This window comes from Saccopteryx bilineata, chromosome 11 (genome assembly GCF_036850765.1).
Source record: "Saccopteryx bilineata isolate mSacBil1 chromosome 11, mSacBil1_pri_phased_curated, whole genome shotgun sequence".
Lineage (NCBI taxonomy): Eukaryota > Metazoa > Chordata > Mammalia > Chiroptera > Emballonuridae > Saccopteryx > Saccopteryx bilineata.
Window position 1 is genome coordinate 46,354,154 of NC_089500.1, and position 18,505 is coordinate 46,372,658.

General features: G+C 43.6%; 1 pseudogene; it reads right to left on the minus strand.

Moving 5' to 3' along the window:
* Window positions 1-1,001: 1,001 nt before the first annotated feature.
* On the minus strand, window positions 1,002-3,689 carry LOC136315392 (heterogeneous nuclear ribonucleoprotein A1-like; annotated as a pseudogene).
* Window positions 3,690-18,505: the final 14,816 nt, after the last annotated feature.

The following is an 18,505-nucleotide window of genomic DNA, read 5'->3' on the forward strand; positions in this document are numbered from 1 at the left end:
TCATATAATCTTTACAATAACCCGAAGAGGGAAGTGCTATTGGCATTCCCATTTCACATATGAAGAAACTGAGACAGAGAGATTAGACAACTTGCCCAAAGTTACACAGCTAATAAGCTGTGATCCCAGATTCAAACCCAGACAGTCTGGGTCTGGACTTGCACCACTGCACACTGTTGCCTCGTGCACACAGCACAGCTGCCTGGGAACGCTTAGATGCTAACGCATGCCAGTGGGAAATCCAGTTGCTTTGCTCTGCAGCGTTGTGTAGAATTGCAAGATTGCTTGTAAAAGTGGCGCACAGGACTGTTTCCTACTTGATCTCACTCTTGCTGCCTCCTCCATGGCCCCTTACACACTTTGGGTGTCCAGTTGCTTTTTTTTTTAAGACATATTTATTTAGGGTCATGATCACACTTTACATTTAGCAATCAATAGCATGGGTACAAAAAAATATCTATACTGCTTGACCTGTGGTGGCACAGTGGATAAAGCGTCAACCTGGAAATGCTGAGTTCGCCGGTTCAAAACCCTGGGCTTGCCTGGTCAAGGCACATATGGGAGTTGATGCTTCCAACTCCTCCCCTTTCTCTCTCTCTGTTTCTCTCTCTCCCTCTCTCTCTCCTCTCTAAAAATGAATAAATAAAATTTAAAAAAAAGAGAGAGAACTTTAAAAAAATATATCTATACTAAAGCCTTTTGTTGGAATGCTTTATACTTTCCATAGAATAAAAACTAAAATAACCTGCTGTCCAATTAGTCACAAGTGTAGCCCTCGAGTTTTTTCTCATTCACGTGAGTATTGTCTAAAACATGTCTTCTTTATAGCAGCTAGGTCCTGTCACCACTGCGCTTGGCTGAGTCACATATCTGCTGTCACCAGTGGCTTCCTGGTCACTTGTCTGGCCGTCCTCCCCTGCTAAGCTTTGTTTCCTGACAGTAATTAAAACCTTTGCCACTGCCTTAGCTACTGTTGCTGGAAATGCCACAGCCACCTGGCTTCATGGTTTGGAAAAGTATTGGCCTCCACCACCACCGGGGCCAGAGTTACGGCCTCCAGAGTTTCCTCTTTCCATGGGTCCAAAACTTGAAGGTTGATTGTTGTAATTGCCCAAAACATTTTAGCTTCTGCCACCTCCAACATTGCTTTCATCATTCCGAAGCCATTATAGCCATCTCCTGCCCCCGCCCCCATTACCTCCACCGCTGCCGCCACCACCACAACCACTTCGGTCACTACAGTTTCCTCCATGCCCAAAGTTGTCATTCCCACCAAAACCACTGCCACTACCATCTCCAAAGTTTCCAGAAGCAGTTCGACCTCTTTAGCTGGTTGAAACATTAGCCATCTCTTGCTTAGATAGGGCTTTCCTTGTTTCGCTGACTTCACAGTTGTGGTCATTCACAGTATGGTGCTTCTGAATGACGATCTTGCCTATGGAGTCGTGGTCATCAAAGGTTACAAAAGCAAAGCCTCCCTTCCTGCCACTGCTTCAGTCAGTCATGATCTCAATCACTGCAATTTTCCCATACTGTTCAAAATAATCTCTTAGGTGATATTCTCTAGTGTCTTCTTTTTTATTTTTTATTATTATTTTTTATTTTTATTTTTTGTATTTTTCTGAAGCTGGAAATGGGGATAGACAGTCAGACAGACTCCCGCATGCGCCCGACCGGGATCCACCCGGCACGCCCACCAGGGGGCGATGCTCTGCCCCTTCAGTGTGTCGCTGGTTACAACCAGAGCCACTCTAGTGCCTGGGGCAGAGGCCAAGGAGCCATCCCCAGCGCCCGGGCCATCTTTGCTCCAATGGAGCCTCGCTGCAGGAGGGGAAGAGAGAGACAGAGAGGAAGGAGAGGGAGAGAGGTGGAGAAGCAGATGGGCACTTCTCCTGTGTGCCCTGGCCGGGAATCGAACCTGGGACCTCTGCACACCAGGCCGACACTCTACCACTGAGCCAACTGGCCAGGGCCCTAGTGTCTTCTTTAAGACCACCAACAAACACCTTTTTCACAGTAAAGTGGGCACTAGGTCTTTGAGAACCTTCCCTTGAGACAGCCCTCTTTGGTTCCATAACTCTTTCATCCACTTCATGTGGCCTTGCACTCATGGCTGCATCCACCCTCTCCACAGTGGCACACATGACAAATTCAAAGCCTCTAGAGCACTTAGTGTTTGGGTCTGTCATCACCACACAGTCTTTGAGCGTTCCCCATGGCTCAGGATGGCTCCTCAGATTCTCATTGGTTGTTTCAAAGCTCACACCTCCAATGAAGAGCTTCTGCACCTGCTCGGGCTCTTTGGGAGACTGAGTTAGACATGGCAACTGTGGGAGGGGAAACAATGCTCACTCAATGGCGTCCACCAGCAGAAAAGTTGTCCGCTTGTTCTTAATAAAGAAGCTGAACTGGGTTAAAATGTTTGTCAAGCCTGACCTGTGGTGGCGCAGTGGATCAAGCGGCAACCTGGAACGTGGAGGTCGCTGGTTCAAAACCCTGGGCTTGCCCGGTCAAGGCACATATGGGAGTTGATGCTTCCTGTTCCTCTCCCCCTCCCACTCTCATCTCTAAAATGAATAAATAAATAAAAATTTTAAAAAAATGTTTGTCAAGGTCAATGTTGAAAGAGGTGTCCTTCAGTGTTTCCTTTTGCCCGTTTCTTCTGAATATAAACAGACATTTAGATCACAAAAGGCAACTGGGAATATGGACCAAGGACAGTTAAGGTGCATAGAAAAAGTCAGCATCAGTGAGAAGATTTGGGTTTAAAGTGTTTGAGGGTTTTTTTTGGGGGGGGGGGGGAGGGAGTAAAATAATAAAATAGCTCAATGTATGGTCAAACAGGACTTTCTTTTGTTATTCCCTTATAATGCTCCAAATATCCCAGTTGATTTCCGGTGACTTCTAGAGGTTTGAAATCATTTCATCTTTTTGGAAGAGGATTCTCTTATAAACATTTTAATCATCATGACTAATGTATTTTTACACCTTCAGAAAATGACTTCATAGTGTAAACCAGCCTTACTCGCAATTGGCTGACTGAGCAACTTTGTGTTTCTCAGAATACTGGTGAAATGTTAAAGCAACATTTGAACATAACATTTGATAACTTTTTATTCACATTCTAACATGAACAAGAGAGGCAGTGGGGACTCAGGAATGCTGCTTTTATTTCTAACTAAGCCACCGACTAGGCAGCATGTCAGGGGTAATAATTCTTGCCTACTCCCTGCTTTATTCCCCGGATGCTGAAAATGACTAAGACATCAGACAGTAAACTGTAATACTGGGAAGTATTAAACAATGACTTGTGTGTAGAGACTCTTATGAAAAATGGACAGGAATACCTGAGATAATTTACTACAGCAAGGCCTCGCCTTTTTATTGGCTTTTCATGAGAAAGGTGTGGAATGAGGAGAGACACAAGGGAAGGGGGGGGGTTGGCTTTAAGTTGGTGCCCGAGGACTTTTCGCCTAGGCAACCAATGGGAAATTAAATAAGGAGGTGGGCGGAACAAGCTCAGGTAATGGTGTGTCATTTAATAAATATAAGAAGGAGTAATATTTTATATGATATGTAGACTTGTGAAAGGAAAGATTAGTTTTGAATATTATGCTCAAGACTATGGTTGAGGTAGATTGTTTGCAAAAATGGCTAATTCCTCCATCCCTGTTCACATACCCCTTCATAGTGTGACTTTGCCACTCCTCCCATTGAGAGGTAAAGTGTATTTCCCTACCTCTTGAGTCTGGGCCAGCCTTGTGACTTTCTCTGACCAATAGAATATAACAGAAGTGACACTGTGTGACTTCTGGGCCCAAGCCTTGAAATGCCTTTCAGCTTCTTCCCTTGCCCTCTCATGATGCAGTCCCTCTGAAGAAGTCCAGGCTAGCCTGTCTGAGGATCAGGAACCGTGTGGAGAGAGGCCCAGCTGTTAGCCAGCACCAGTCCCAGACATGTGAATGAGGTTATAAAATGGCCAGTCCTGGCCTACCTGCCATCTGACTGTACTCATATGAGTGACTCTAGGTGAAACCAACAGAAGAACTTCCTAGCTAAGCCCAACCCAAATTGCTGACTCACAGAATTGTAAGAAGATAGATGGTTATTTTGTTGTAAGGGACCAAAAGCTACAAAACTAATATTAATATTTTAGGAAGCTTGAAGAACATTTTATTAATTTGGGCTAGGTGTGCAGAGAGATTTTGTAAATGATCTTTGTACTTGTGTGATTAGCATAAAACCAAGATGGCTGATGGTGTTGTATTGTAAATGCAAAAGGGAAGGAGACTTGGATTCTCTGACCTGCCACCACACCTGTGGGGAAATGGGTATATAGCTAGCCAGGTGCAGGCAGAGAAAGAATAATTAAACCTTTTCTCATATTAATGGGCCATTTACAGGTATTTGTCCCCATGGAAACTACCTCTCCCCTCCTGAAAGCGTGTAGTTAATGTAGGTATCTCTGGACAAAGGAATAGCAAATGAACACTAGAAAATATAGGAATGTCTTTTAATATGTGAAGTGACATTTTTACCATTGTGTTACCTTGTAAGTTTTAATGTGAAGAAACGTCTTTTTATGAATCTTATAGACAGATGTTATAAACTTGCTAATGAATTGTGCCCCATCCCCCCTCTCTTCATCCTTTCCCCAAACCTGTATAGAAGAAAACAAAGATTATAAGCTTATGCCGTGATGTCAGGCTTTTTCCCTGCCCATGTATAATTAAGGGTATACAACCAGCCCCTAGACTATTATAGATGCACACGATTTGGGACTGCCCCATGTAAGCTATATGTGGCCAGCATATTTAATAAATTTCCTCCTTTAATAAAACTCTTCAAAACTTATCTGGACTGAGTGTCTCTATGTAAACTCAATGAAATGAGGTATAGTGCCTTGCAGAATCTGGGGTGCCATACTTTATAACAATATAAAGCCACTACATTTGGGAGAGGTTTCTGATGCAGCAATAAAAGACTAATATAGAAATTGGTACTAGAAGTGGGGTGTTGCCATAAGTAACATACAACAAGTGGCATTAGCTTTAGGACAAGGTGGAGGGCAGAAGCTCAAAAAAGAGATTAGAAAATGGATAGTGAATTAACTGCTTTAAAAATGCAGTGAGGAAACTGCTACAGGAGACTGGAATAAGAGGCAACCTACCTGATGCAGTGAGAGAACAACTGGCAAAATATGTCCTGCAATAATTTGGAAGATAGAAAATGCACCTAATGAGCCTGACCAGGCGGTGGCACAGTGGATAGAGCGTCGAACTGGGATGCGGAGGATCCAGGTTCGAGACCCTGAGGTTGCCAACTTGAGCGTGGGTTCATCTGGTTTGAGCAAAAAGCTCACCAGCTTGGACCCAAGGTCGCTGGCTCGAGTAAGAGGTTACTCAGTCTGCTGAAGGCCCGCAGTCAAGGCACATATGAGAAAGCAATCAATGAACAACTAAGGTGTCGCAACAAAAAACTGATGATTGATGCTTCTCATCTCTCTCCATTCCTGTCTGTCTGTCCCTATCTATCCCTCTCTCTGACTCTCTCCTTGTCTCTGTAAAAAGAAAAAAAAAAAAAGAAAGAAAGAAAATGCTGTGGGTCTAATGAGCTGTGGGTCTGAGCAAGGAGATTTGGGGGGGGGGGGAGAGAGCTGAAGGAGGAACTACTCAGTTTGCAAGCAGAATTTAGAGGAAATATAGAATTTTGAATTTTGAATATAGAATTGAGAGGTCTGGTATGTACTTGATTAAAAACCAAAATCATTTTCATCTTCAAGTCTTTCCTGTTGACAAAAGATTCTCAGAGTAATAAATGGCTTCAGGAAAAAACCGAAGGTATGGCTTAAAAACCTTCTGTAAATACCTCAGAAAACCTAGACCCTCTCAGCAGGACAGTAGCTTTAAATTTTTTAAAGGCATTTTCCTATATCTGCTTTACTTGCTGCCCAAACTAAAGAGAGGCCTATCTACTGGAGTGAACTACAATCTGGTATACCAGAAATCCACATAGTTTTTAAAGGAGTTGTATTGCCTTAGACCAAAAGCGGCAGAGTTCATTCAAAATGAAGAGTGGCTTCTGATTATCCAATTTTCTATAGACAGGAAGCAAGCTGAGAAAGCTATTCAGCTGAGAAACTAGGCAATTTAGGCAATTCTTTTTTTTCAGTGAGAAAGAGAGGGACAGCAGACAGGGACAGATGACAGACAGGAAGGGAGAGAGATGAGAAGCATCAATTTATAGTTGCAGCACCTTAGTTGTTCATTGATTGTTTTCTCATATGTGCCTTGATGGGGGAGGGGGGGGGGCTCCAGCTGAGCCAGTGACCCTTTACTCAAGCCAGTGACCTTTGGGCTCTACCCAACAACCATGGTGTCATATCTATGACCCCACGTTCAAGCCAGCAACTCCACACTCAAGCTGATGAGCTCGTGCTCAACTGGAGACCTCAGGGTTACAAATCTGTGTCTTTAGTGTCACAGATCAATGTTCTACCTACTATGCCACCTCCTGGTCAGGTAAACCTAGGCAATTCTTTTTTTTTTTTTTTTTTAATTTTTTAGGCAATTCTTAATGAAAAGGAAATAATGTCTCAGGGAATGGAGCCAAGAGACCAGAGGGCAGAACCACAAATCAGGGGCAGCTATGGACTAGGGAACTGCTTTCAGGGAACAAAACTGGATACTAATCAGGAAAATTCTCTGCATTTAGAGTAGAGGGACCTACAAATATAGCGCTGTTGAGTTTCAGAAATGTCATAAACCAGTAGACATCTGTGTGTCTCCAGTTCTTCCTCTTTTTGAATTTGAATGTTTACAGTGGTTGTCTGGTCTCTTTCTTTTTTTTTTTTTTAAACTTTAATTATTTTTAAATTTTAATTATTATTTTTTTTAAGATTTTATTTATCATTATAGAGAGGAGAGAGAGAGAGAGAGAAGGGGGGAGGAGCAGGAAGCATCAACTCCCATATGTGCCTTGACCAGGCAAGCCCAGGGTATTGAACCGGCAACCTCAGTATTTCCAGGTTGATGCTTTATCCACTGCGCCACCACAGGTCAGGCTAATTATTTTTATTTATTTTATTTTTTTACAGAGACAGAGAGAGAGTCAGAGTGGGGGATAGACAGGGACAGACAGACAGGAACGGAGAGATGAGAAGCATCAATCATTAGTTTTTCGTTGTGCATTGCGACACCTTAGTTGTTCATTGATTGCTTTCTCATATGTGCCTTGACCGTGGGCCTTCAGCAGACTAAATAACCCCTTGCTCGAGCCAGAGACCTTGGGTCCAAGCTGGCGAGCTTTTTGCTCAAGCCAGATGAACCCACGCTCAAACTGGCAACCTCAGGGTCTCAAACCTGGGTCTTCTGCATCCCAGTCTGACGCTCTATCCACTGCGCCACCACCTGGTCAGGCGTCTGGTCTCTTTCTTACCATAGAATGTTTAGGGGCAGAATGGTGCAGACTCCTATAAACTGAAAATACAAGTTCTCTGCATCATTCAGCCCTGGACATAAGCTATGATGCTTTTTATGCTATACCAAAGGAACCTTATCCAGATCTACATCAATTTTTTTTTTCTGAAATGAGAAATAAGGAGGCAGAGACAGACTCCCACATGTGCCTGACCAGGATCCACCTGGCAAGCCCACTAGGGGGTGATGCTCTGCCCATCTGGGCAGTTGCTGTTGATCTGTTGCAACTGGAGCCATTCTAGCACCTGAGGTGGAGGCCATGGAGCCATCCTCAGTGCCTGGGCCAGCTTTGCTCCAATGGAGCCTTGGCTGCAGGAGGAGAAGAGAGAGATAGAGAGAAAGGAGAGGGGAAAGGGTGGAGAAGCAGATGTGTGCTTCTCTTGTGTGCCCTGACCGGGAATCAAACCTGGAACTTCCACATGCCAGGCCAACGCTCTACCACTGAACCAAACAGCCAGAGCCTGGACCAAATTTTTTTTTTCCTGAAGTTTGAAACGGGGGGGGCAGTCAGACAGACTCCTGTATGCGCCCGACCGGGATCCACCCGGCATGCCCACCAGGGGGTGATGCTCTGCCCATCTGGGGCGTCACTCTGTTGCAACCAGAGCCATTCTAGCACCTGAGGCAGAGGCCATGGAGCCATCCTCAGCGCCGCGCTGACTTTGCTCCAACGGAGCCTTGGCTGTGGGAGGGGAAGAGAGAGACAGAGAGGAAGGAGAGGGGGAGGGGTGGAGAAGCAGATGGGCACTTCTCCTGTGTGCCCTGGCCAGAAATCAAACCCGGGACTCCTGCATGCCAGGCCAACGCTCTTCCACTGAGCCAACCAGCCAGGGCAGGACCAAATTTTAATGACTATTTCCCAGACTTCAAGCCTGATGCTCTATGGGATGAGCCTTTGAGGAACAAGTATTTTTTATGGAGAATTGATGTGATTAATTATGGCAGAGGTAGATTTGTAGATTACACTGGGGAACAAATTTTTTTTCATTTTCTGTTACATGAGGTTTTAGAACTGTTTCTATATATTTCTGCATCGCTAATTCTAAATCTGAAATCTGTTTCTTTGGTGCATGCTCTAGTTTTTATGCAATTTTAATTTCTTTTTGTTACAGTTAATAGCATGCATTGGTTTTTAAATTGGAGTTAAAGGGCAACAACTCTTGGATTGAACATAACCACAAGGCAATTAATGTTTTACAAACATCACTTTTACATAATTGTAGTTGTTTTTAAATGTAAAAAATTATTATCTGATAAAAAACACCCTCTTATTTTGTTTTAAGATTGAATCATGGCTTCTTTGAGTAGACATAAATGTAAGAATAGTCCTGACACTTTCTGTTATAGATGTGGCTGTTACACACTTCAAGGTCAAAGGCGCAATATTTTATTATTTGTAACACGTGCATATATTGCCTATTTTTAAGTTCCCCTTGGCGATCAAGACAAGAATTGGGCTCCTCATCTTGTGTGTCATAATTGTGAGGAAATGCTTCATGACTGGACAAAAGGAAAACGCAAAGGTATGCCTTTTGGTATTCCCATGGTTTGGCGTGAACCTAAGGACCACAGCAGTGACTGTTAATTCTGTCTGAACCATACAAAGGGCATCGGCAAGAAAAAACGGCATATGATCACATATCCTAATAGTCCTTCAGCAATACAACCTATCCCACACTCTGAGACACTCCCGGTTCCATTTTTCAATGGTTTTATTTCTTCTAAGGATGAAAAAAGTGAACATGGTGATCAAGTGTATTTTGATAAGATGCATGAGGAAATGGTTGTAGAATCTGAAGGGTCTTCTTCTGATGCCAAGCAGTCATTAACCCCTCAGCAGTTTAGCCAACCCAAATTGAATGACTTAGTAAGAAGGACATAAAAATTGTCCTCGACTTTCTGAAGTATGAGGAGCATAACAGGATCATTTGTGTGGATCTTAAAATGATAAATTTCCTGCTAGGACAACAGAGAGGTTTCACAAAGTATCCTTGCTTTCTGTGTTTGTGGGACAGCCGAGCTCGGGAGAAACACTGGACATAGAAGGAGTGGCCGAAACATGAAGCTCTGGAAGTAAGGATGCAAAATATTGTGAATGAAAAATAAATATTGTGAATGAACCTGTAGTTAATCGAGACAGGATCATTTTCCCCCCACTTCACATCAAACTTGGCTTAATGAAGCAGTTTGTTCAGGCTTTGAATAGAGAAAGTGAATGCTTTCAACATATTGTTTCTGCTTTTCCTGCCTTGTCTTTCGAGAAGATAAAAGCAGATGTATTTGATGGACCTCAAATTCAAACCCTCATATGTGATGAAGAATTTGCCAGGAAGATGAATAAGGAGGAGAAAACTGCATTGCAGTCTTTTGTAGCAATTACAAAGAACTTCCTTGGCAACAAAAAAGCTATGAACTTCTGGTTCAAAGGATGCTGTTGGCTTTCCGCGACATTGGATGTAACATGAGCGTTAAGATTCACTTCCTGAACAGTCACCTTGATAAGTTTCCGGAAAATCTTGGAGCTGTTAGTGATGAGCAGACTATTGCTGGCGCATCAAACGAGATTGTCCTCAACAAGTACACAAAAGCAAGAGCTACAAATGCAAATTTTTGCCTGAATAGAATTTAAATAAGTTTTGCACAAATTTTATGATTAAGTGTTTTAATATGTTCTATTTCAAAATTGTAGACAAATTCTGATGCAATCATATCATTTAGTGTATTTACTGCATTATAGAAATTATTATATTTTCACAAAGATGTGCCCAAGAAGACATTCTACTTCATTATGTTAAACTAAATGTTGAAAATTTTACAATAAGATGAAAATCTAAAATCTTGAATTGCAAAAAAACTGTAGCTTACAGAGAAAAACTAATGTCAGATTTGAGATCAGCACACTTGAATTAGGTAAGAAGAAGTGTTTTTGTGGATGCAACAAAAATTTTGTTCCCCGGTGTTATTTGCAAACATGGACACGATCGTTTCTCCCATCGCTGTATGCACATTCTTTTGCAGTAGGAATTGGCTCTTTTTCCCCATCACAAAATGGAGCTATTTTGCCCAATTTTGAATCTGAAGAGTTCAGTAGATTGTGGCAGAAGTGCAGTTGTTTGAGTCTAGGTTTTCAAGAGAACTTGCAGCTTCTGCCCTTGCCTTCTTGGAATGTTGCTACCTTGTGAAGAGGCTAGGCTAACGTCCCTGAGAATGGGAAAGCATGTGGAGACAGACTCCCAGACCATACTCAGCACCAACCATCACACATGTGAGTAAAGTGGTCTGAGACCCCCCTTGTCCTAGCTGACCCACCAGTGGACAAAGGCAAGCCCCGCTGAACAATCCAAATGAGCCTCACCCAAATTGCTGGTCTATAGAGTCATGAATAAATAAAAATGTTTATTGCTTTAAGCCATTTTGGGTTGATTTGTTGCACAGTAGTAGTTAACTAATATATAAGAGGAAAATGTCTATCACAACAGTAAAAGACTTTTCTCACCTTGCTTCAAAAAGTTCTTTGTTCACTAGGAAGTGGGCAAAGTTAGGAGGGACTCCTGCTTGGGTAGAGGGACAATCATTGTGGGCTGCGTGATCTGAGGTTCTCTGACTCTCCCTGGAGTAGGGAGAAACATGTACACATATAGCTCTCTGTTAACTTCTCTTGGACTTGGGACTTCCTCAATAGTGGGTAATAATAATAACAACAACCTGAGTACCTATTAGTGTCAAACACAGCAAGCACCAAGCATTTTCCTTTGACCATCTACTTTTTTAAAAAAATTATATTGTCTCTATGCTTTTTTTTAAGGACTTTATTAATTTTTCAGAGAGGAGAGAGAGAGAGAGAGAGAGGGAAAGAGGAAGAGAGAGAGAGAGAAGGGGGAGGAGCAGGAAACATCAACTCCCATATGTGCCTTGACCAGGCAAGCCCAGGGTTTCGAACCAGCAACCTCAGTGTTCCAGGTCGACGCTTTATCCACTGTGCCACCACAGGTCAGGCCTGACCATCTACTTTAACAACAGGTCTCATTGTACTTATTTTTGGTTGAAGAAAGGTTATTTCACTGGAATTTAACCCAACTGTCACCCCAGAGTCTTAACTACTGTGCTAAAGCTTTGCTGGGACATAGGCACAAGCGTAGAGGCAAATAGGAAATAGTGATTGGTGTAGGGTGCAGAGGTGCTCAAAGTTTAATATGGAAAAAAATGTTCAGACAGTTCTTAACTCAGGTTTACTTTTTTCTCCACACTCCCCTACTCCCAACATGCTTGTTTTGCCAGTTTTCTGCAACTGCAATGACTTTTACAAATTATTTATTCTTTTTTTTTTTTTTTTAGTAAAAGGAGGGGAGATACAGAGACAAACTCCCACATGCGGCCAGACTGGGATCTACCTGGCAACCCCGTCTTGGGCCGATGCTTGAATCAACCAAGCTATCTTCAGTGCTCAGGGCCATGCTTGAACCAATAGAGCCACAAGCTTCGGGAGGGGAAGAGAGAGAGAAGAGGGGAGAGGGAGGATAAAAGAAGCAGATAGTCACTTCTCATGTGTGCTCTAACCAAGGATCGAACCCAGGATGTCCACATGATGGGCCAACACTCTATCCACTGAGCCAACTGGTCAGGGTCACAAATTACTTTTAAAGCTTCATTTCAAATTTAGAAACTTTAGGGATCCTGATTGTGACCACAATGTAAAGAGCATTAAAATCAGCCTGAATTGTGGAATAAAGACAACTGCTCATTTATTTCTCCAACACAACTTCCTGTCACACTTTTGATTCTTTTGCTTCTTGCTAACTTACCAACAAATAGAGTGACAAGCACCTCTATTTGATTAGCAGCCATTAAAATCACAATATGACTTCGGAATTCAGGACAAAAGCAGAGCTTTGAGCACATGTATGACAGTGAGCTCCCCAGGCTGGCATGCTGGCAGGCTTTGTTTTAAAGAAACACGATCTGGAGTATGGCTGATGCTCCTGGCTGTGCTCTCAGTCAAGTTCAGATTCTCTGACTTACAGTTCCAGAAGACAGTAGCAAGAGAAAAGTGTATCGGAGGAAGAAGTTTAGTAGTAGAATTAGGAGAAAGGGGGAAAAATATAAATTAGAAAATGGAGAAAAATCAAAGAAGATGAGAGCAGAAAAGATTCATTTATAGAAAAAAGTGAAACAAAATGAATGAAAATTAGAAACACTAGAAAGCAAAGGAAAGAAAATTTGGGCTTTAGTAATGTGACAATATACTTTAAAAATTAAGTCATGGGGATGGAATATACAGCATGGTGACAATTAATTTATAGTACTATATTGTATATTTGAAAGTTGCTAAGAGAGTAGATCTTAAAAGTTCTTGTCACAAGAAAAAAATTGTAACTGCATGTGGTGATGGACACTAGTAGACTTATTGGTGATTATTTCACAATATAAGTATCAAATTATTACACTCTACACTAGAAACTAATATAATAGGTCAATTATATTTCAATTTTAAAAATATTTTTTAAAAAGTGTTCTCCACATTTCTGCCTCCTGCCACAAGGCACAAGCCTAAGAAGAAATATACACCTCTGTAGAATCCTCTACTACCAACACGCCCCCCCCAAACAGACACACTCCCACACTATATACACCACACACACATATCACACAAACACCAAAAAGACCACACATCACATATACCAAGCCAGACACACACATACCACACCCCAGATACCACACACACACACCACACAATACACCACACCTCCATACACCACAAACACACCATCCACCACACCCCTGACACACACACTTCCACAAACACCACAAACCCCACCCCTGACACACACACACACCACAAACACCATGCACATACCACACATGCACCATGCCACACCAGATACACATAACACACCACAAACACCATACACACCACAGCACAGACAAAACGCACACCACATGCACAGAACATGAACACACACACAGTGATAAAAGGGATCAGAGAGCCCAGATTCTTGGCAAGCATATATTGCGGTCTATAATTCCCTGGCTCTCCCTTCCTCTCCCGGAGACCTATAGCCTTCCAAGTCTCCTTAGCAGAGGGCAGACATGCTCATCTCTGCTGAGCCATCTGATGTTGTCATCTTCCAAACATTTTCATAAGATAGCAAGTTAGGGACCAGTGTGTTCAAAGGGAGGATTTAGTCTATTTACAGATTCATATCAGTGGGTGGCCCACTTAGTTTGAATCTTGACAGAGGACAGGAAAACCAGAAGGTTGGCTTGTTTAATCAAAAGTTTTCAAATACCCATTTTTGTGGAGTTTGAGAAAAATCCTAAACATATTTTCAGAGGAGTCTAGGCCTCCATCCTAATTTCCATGGGTCCACAATTCATACCATGTAAATGGCAGATCTAACGTTTCTGAGGCTTGGAACAAATGAGAGAAAATCTTGCAATAGTGACAAAGAATGTTTTGACAATTTTTTCTTTGGTAGTTAAAAAAAAAACTAGTTTTGTCTTTTCTCCTTAAAAAATGCATTTCCCCCAAATGAATGAAATACCAGTGCCTTCATCTTCTGATTTTTAATGTTGACAAAGTTTATCTACTTTTTAACAAAGGGTAGGTCAGGAGATACCAAAGTTACATAAATTCTCTTAAACAAAAATATCTAGGATACACAGCAAACAAAATAAGAAATGTCTGCTAAAAGCAAGAAACAGTCTTGGTGTCTTTATTTCTTCTGTTCACACCACACTGTCCCCCAGCCCACCTCCAATCCTGGCTTCACGAGGGCAGACAAAAGGAGGAGTCTGGGTGCTGAACGAGACTGCTTTATAACCAGAGCAAATAAAGAAGCACCAGCACCATCTGGGTGCTAACCAGAGTCATAATTCGAGGTGCTTGTGTGATGTCTAGCTTCCCACTGGCCTTCAGCAAACACCACCTTATTGGTTACCATGCTCCTGTGAGCAAAGGGAAAATAAAAGATACTCTTTTCTACAGGTGGAAAAAGAAAATGAAAAAATAAAATGGTAAGGAGCTGTGTCAAAGGTCACACACGCTGTTGGAAGCCCAAACTAGTGGCATTGGCGGAGAGACCTCTGGATCCTGGACCCCGGGGCACCTGCAATGAACTGAACAGTTGCTAGAAGCATCAAGGTCTCCTGTTACCTTACAGCAAGTCCACACCTTGGGCCTCACTGCCTGTTTGGTCTCCTCAATGATAAAGGCAGTATGACTTCAGGGTGTCCATTAACTCAAAAGTACAAAAAAACAAAAAAAAGGAGCGAAGAAGAAAGGAAGAAGGGAGGGAGGGAGGGAGGAAGGATGGGAGGACACTGGCATTTTTCAGCAAGGCTTTTAAATTCTCCCACGGCATATGAAGCAAACGTTTTGTGTAATTTTCCAGTGGCCTTGATTAAAAATGTTATGTAATTCGATATAACTATAGCCTGAAGAAATTAAAGGCCATGCCAGGCTTATCAAGTGTTTGGTCACAGCTAGAGATACAGAAACATTAAGTTCTCAAGATGTGGCCAGCTTATGTATGTGGAGTCTGTTCCTTCAGGTTCTCCCCTTCTTTACCTGGCACGCAGGCCTTTTATAAACTGTCCCGATCTATCTCACTGCCCCAGCCATTGTTTGCTTGCACATAGCATTGGCTCCAGCTAGCCTACTGATGCAAACCCACCGCAGAGCTTGTATGCAGCCTTCCTACCCCATTTCCAGCTCTCTCTCACATCCCTGCTTATCTGAGTCTGGCTGCTCCTTCAGAATCCAGCAGACACACTCCTTGGAAAGGGATTTCTTCACCACCTTAGTCCACTGGACTCTACACATTTGCCCCGGTCCAGGTCAATCCCTGGACACAGGGATAGATTCAGCCAGGGCCTCTTGCCAGCTGGTAACCTGGCTGTGTCCTTGACCTCCCTGAGCCCTTTCTTCAATAACATGAAATCCCAATACCCTCCTCAACGGAGCTTTGTGAAGAGGACGTCAGGCAGTCCACGTGGAGTGCTAGCAGTGTCTGGAACACTGGTGGGCCCCATAAATACATTTCCCTGCCCCTGTGCCAGGCAGCTGGGGGGATGAGTTCTCAGTATGTGTCTGAGGTGGCATTTGGTCAATGAATGGAATCATGTGACTTTGAGCAAGTTTTTCATTCCTCATCTTGAAATTGGGGAGTATTACTTGAAGTATTCAGTAAGTCTTATCTCTAGTGCAGATATGGGCAGAGAGAATTTCATGGTGAACAAGACAGATGTGGTTTCTGTCTTTGTGGAGTGAGTAGAAGATAAGACACAAATACATTTGTTCTACAATACAACTCACTTGGCATTTGACATATGTTATCTTGAGTTGTTAGTTATCTATTCCCATGTATGTCTTGTCCCCTATCAAGATGGTAAATTTATTGAGGGAGGAGGGCCTGGATCTAATTCTGCCACATCCCCTGCACTGCATAGAGTGTCGTGTATGTGGCAGACATTCAATAATATTTATTGCTAATTACCTAAATGATTGATCTTTCCCCTGCAATAAAAACTTAATTATGAAGATCCTATTCATCAATGAGGATCTATGGCTTTTCTCGTTGTATTCAAAGCAATGTGTGAAAAATTAACACCTAACCACTGTCCCGTGGACACCAGCGCCTCCATGTCCTCCTACCTGCAAATTCATTCCATTTGGTTTACATGCATTGAGCTGAGACACCATCTACCTGCAGCTAAAGTTGATCATTGGTTTTCCTGAACTGTACTTTCCCAGGAAGTAACAACGGCAACAAATTATCACATTTAATTAACCCTGAAATAGCTATGAAGCAGGCACTGTTACCACCCACATTTTGTAGGTGGACAAACCAAGGCTGAGAGAGCCGAAGTTATTTTTCCAAAGCCACAAGTGAGCTAAGATTTGAACCCAGGAAGTCTGGCACACAGCAGGGAGCATACAACACTGTGCCACACTGCCTGGCTTGACGACAGAAAGACAGTGCGGCCTCCTCTAACAATAAGGTAGTGTCAAACAAGAAACAGTCACAGGGCACAGGCCCTCTGCAAGTCCCCAGGGGACGATCTTTATGGCAGAGACTTCTTTTTTCTCACAGCCACGATGAGAAAGATGCCCTGTGTCCACAGGTGGCCATTTTCTCATGCGCTCAGGGCAACCGGGCTGCTCGCACTTGCCTGGGAAACACGGCTCAGCCTCTCACCCTGGGCCTTCCCCCAGGGCCCCCAATCTAAGGTCTGATCAGTGTCCTCCACCCATGGCCCGCACCCAAGTCCCTACTCAAAGCCCTAACCCAGGGCCTTTACCAAGCGTCCCTACCCAGAGTGCCTCATCCCGGGCCCCCAACCCAGTGCTCCCAGCCGGGCCTCTTCCAGGACCCTCACCCAGGGCCCTCTGGAGCAAAGACCCTGACCCACTTCTTCTCTCCTTCCCCTTGTTCTGTATCTTGCTGGTGATTTTTTTTTTTTTAATTTATGATTTTCAGCCCAGCCGGTTGTTAGCCTGCTGTGTTTGGAAATGGTAGATGATTAAACCTCCTGGCCAGGTGTAAATGCAACCTTTGTCATCTGGAAGCTGGGAGAATTACCTTGTTAGGCTGCAACTCCCTCTGGCTTCGAACTTTCTACTCCAGCAAACCCTCTTACAGGCCGGCAAATTTTAGACCTCTCAACTGATCTCCCAGCTCAGAGCCCAGCCCAGAAGCCAGAAATTTCGAATGTATCCACATAGCCACAGAAACACTGAGCAGACTCCAAGAATGTAGAGGAAACATCAGCCTTCTCTCTTTCTCCCTCCCACTTCCCCCCACTTTGAAAGGAATTTTTACCAGGTAAATAGTAAAAATATATAATCATTGACTAGGCTTTAAAACTGAACCAAAAATACATCGCCATCTCTATTGCCAATAAAGATCCCCTAGTTCAGTGGTCGGCAAACTGCGGCTTGTGAGCCACATGCGGCTCTTTGGCCCCTTGAGTGTGGCTCTTCCACAAAATAACACATGTGGGTGCTACCTCGATAGGGAATGTACCTACCTATATAGTTTAAATTTAAAAAATTTGGCTCTCAAAAGAAATTTCAGTCGTACTGTTGATATTTGGCTCTGTTGACTAATGCGTTTGCCGACCACTGCCCTAGTTCATCACTTTGCCTCAGTAGCCACCACGTGGCCCACAGTGTCACTTGTCCACCCATCCACTTGTCTACCCATCCGCTCAGGCACAGCTGTGGCTTCAACCCCAGGGAGCTATAGCCAGGTGGAGAGGTGAGAACCAGCCCCAAAGCAGCGGCTGGAGGAGGCCCCTCCTAGAAACAGGCTTACCAGCTCCCTTCCTCAAGGAAGCCCCTACGGTTGTTCGGTTGGTTCATTGGTTCACACCAAGCCCTGACCAGACCACAGGCCTGTGAGAGAGACAGCGAACCAGGACTCCCTGGGCTGCGAAATTGCTAAACCAGGGCCAGGAAGTTCAGGATCAGCATTCAGAGCATCAGCAGCAGCCCAGGCCTGGAGGAGCAGCCAGAAACCTGTTGACTTTTTCAGGCCGAGCTCTCACTGACAGACCCGTGTGCATCAGGAAGTGTACTGCTGAACAAACAGCGGGCAGCAAGTGTGTGGTCCGTGCATATTCCCAGCGCGCTGGGCTTGGCGGCTGCTCAAGGTGAGCGGAGGCAGTACAACCTGTTCTCGGACCGCTTGAGCTTGTCCCAGTCCTCCTTCAGGGCTGGGGGCCTTCCACCGAATTTCAGCGTCATCTGGGCAGAGAAGTAAAAGTCTACTTGGGAGCTCCCTGTAGGCAGTAAATAAATGTTTATCAAAGACAAAATGAATAAATCAATAAATCAATAAATGTGTGTTTAGTGAGCGTCACCCCGATCACCCCCCTCCCATAGTAACACTCTGTGGGAGACTGGTGACCCTCCAGCCTCAATGGACAAATTAAGGGGACAAAACTAACATCTGTAGGATCATTTGAAACTACCTTACCATCCCCGCAACTGAGAAGTTTTGGTCTTTGCAATTTGCATTGCTGGT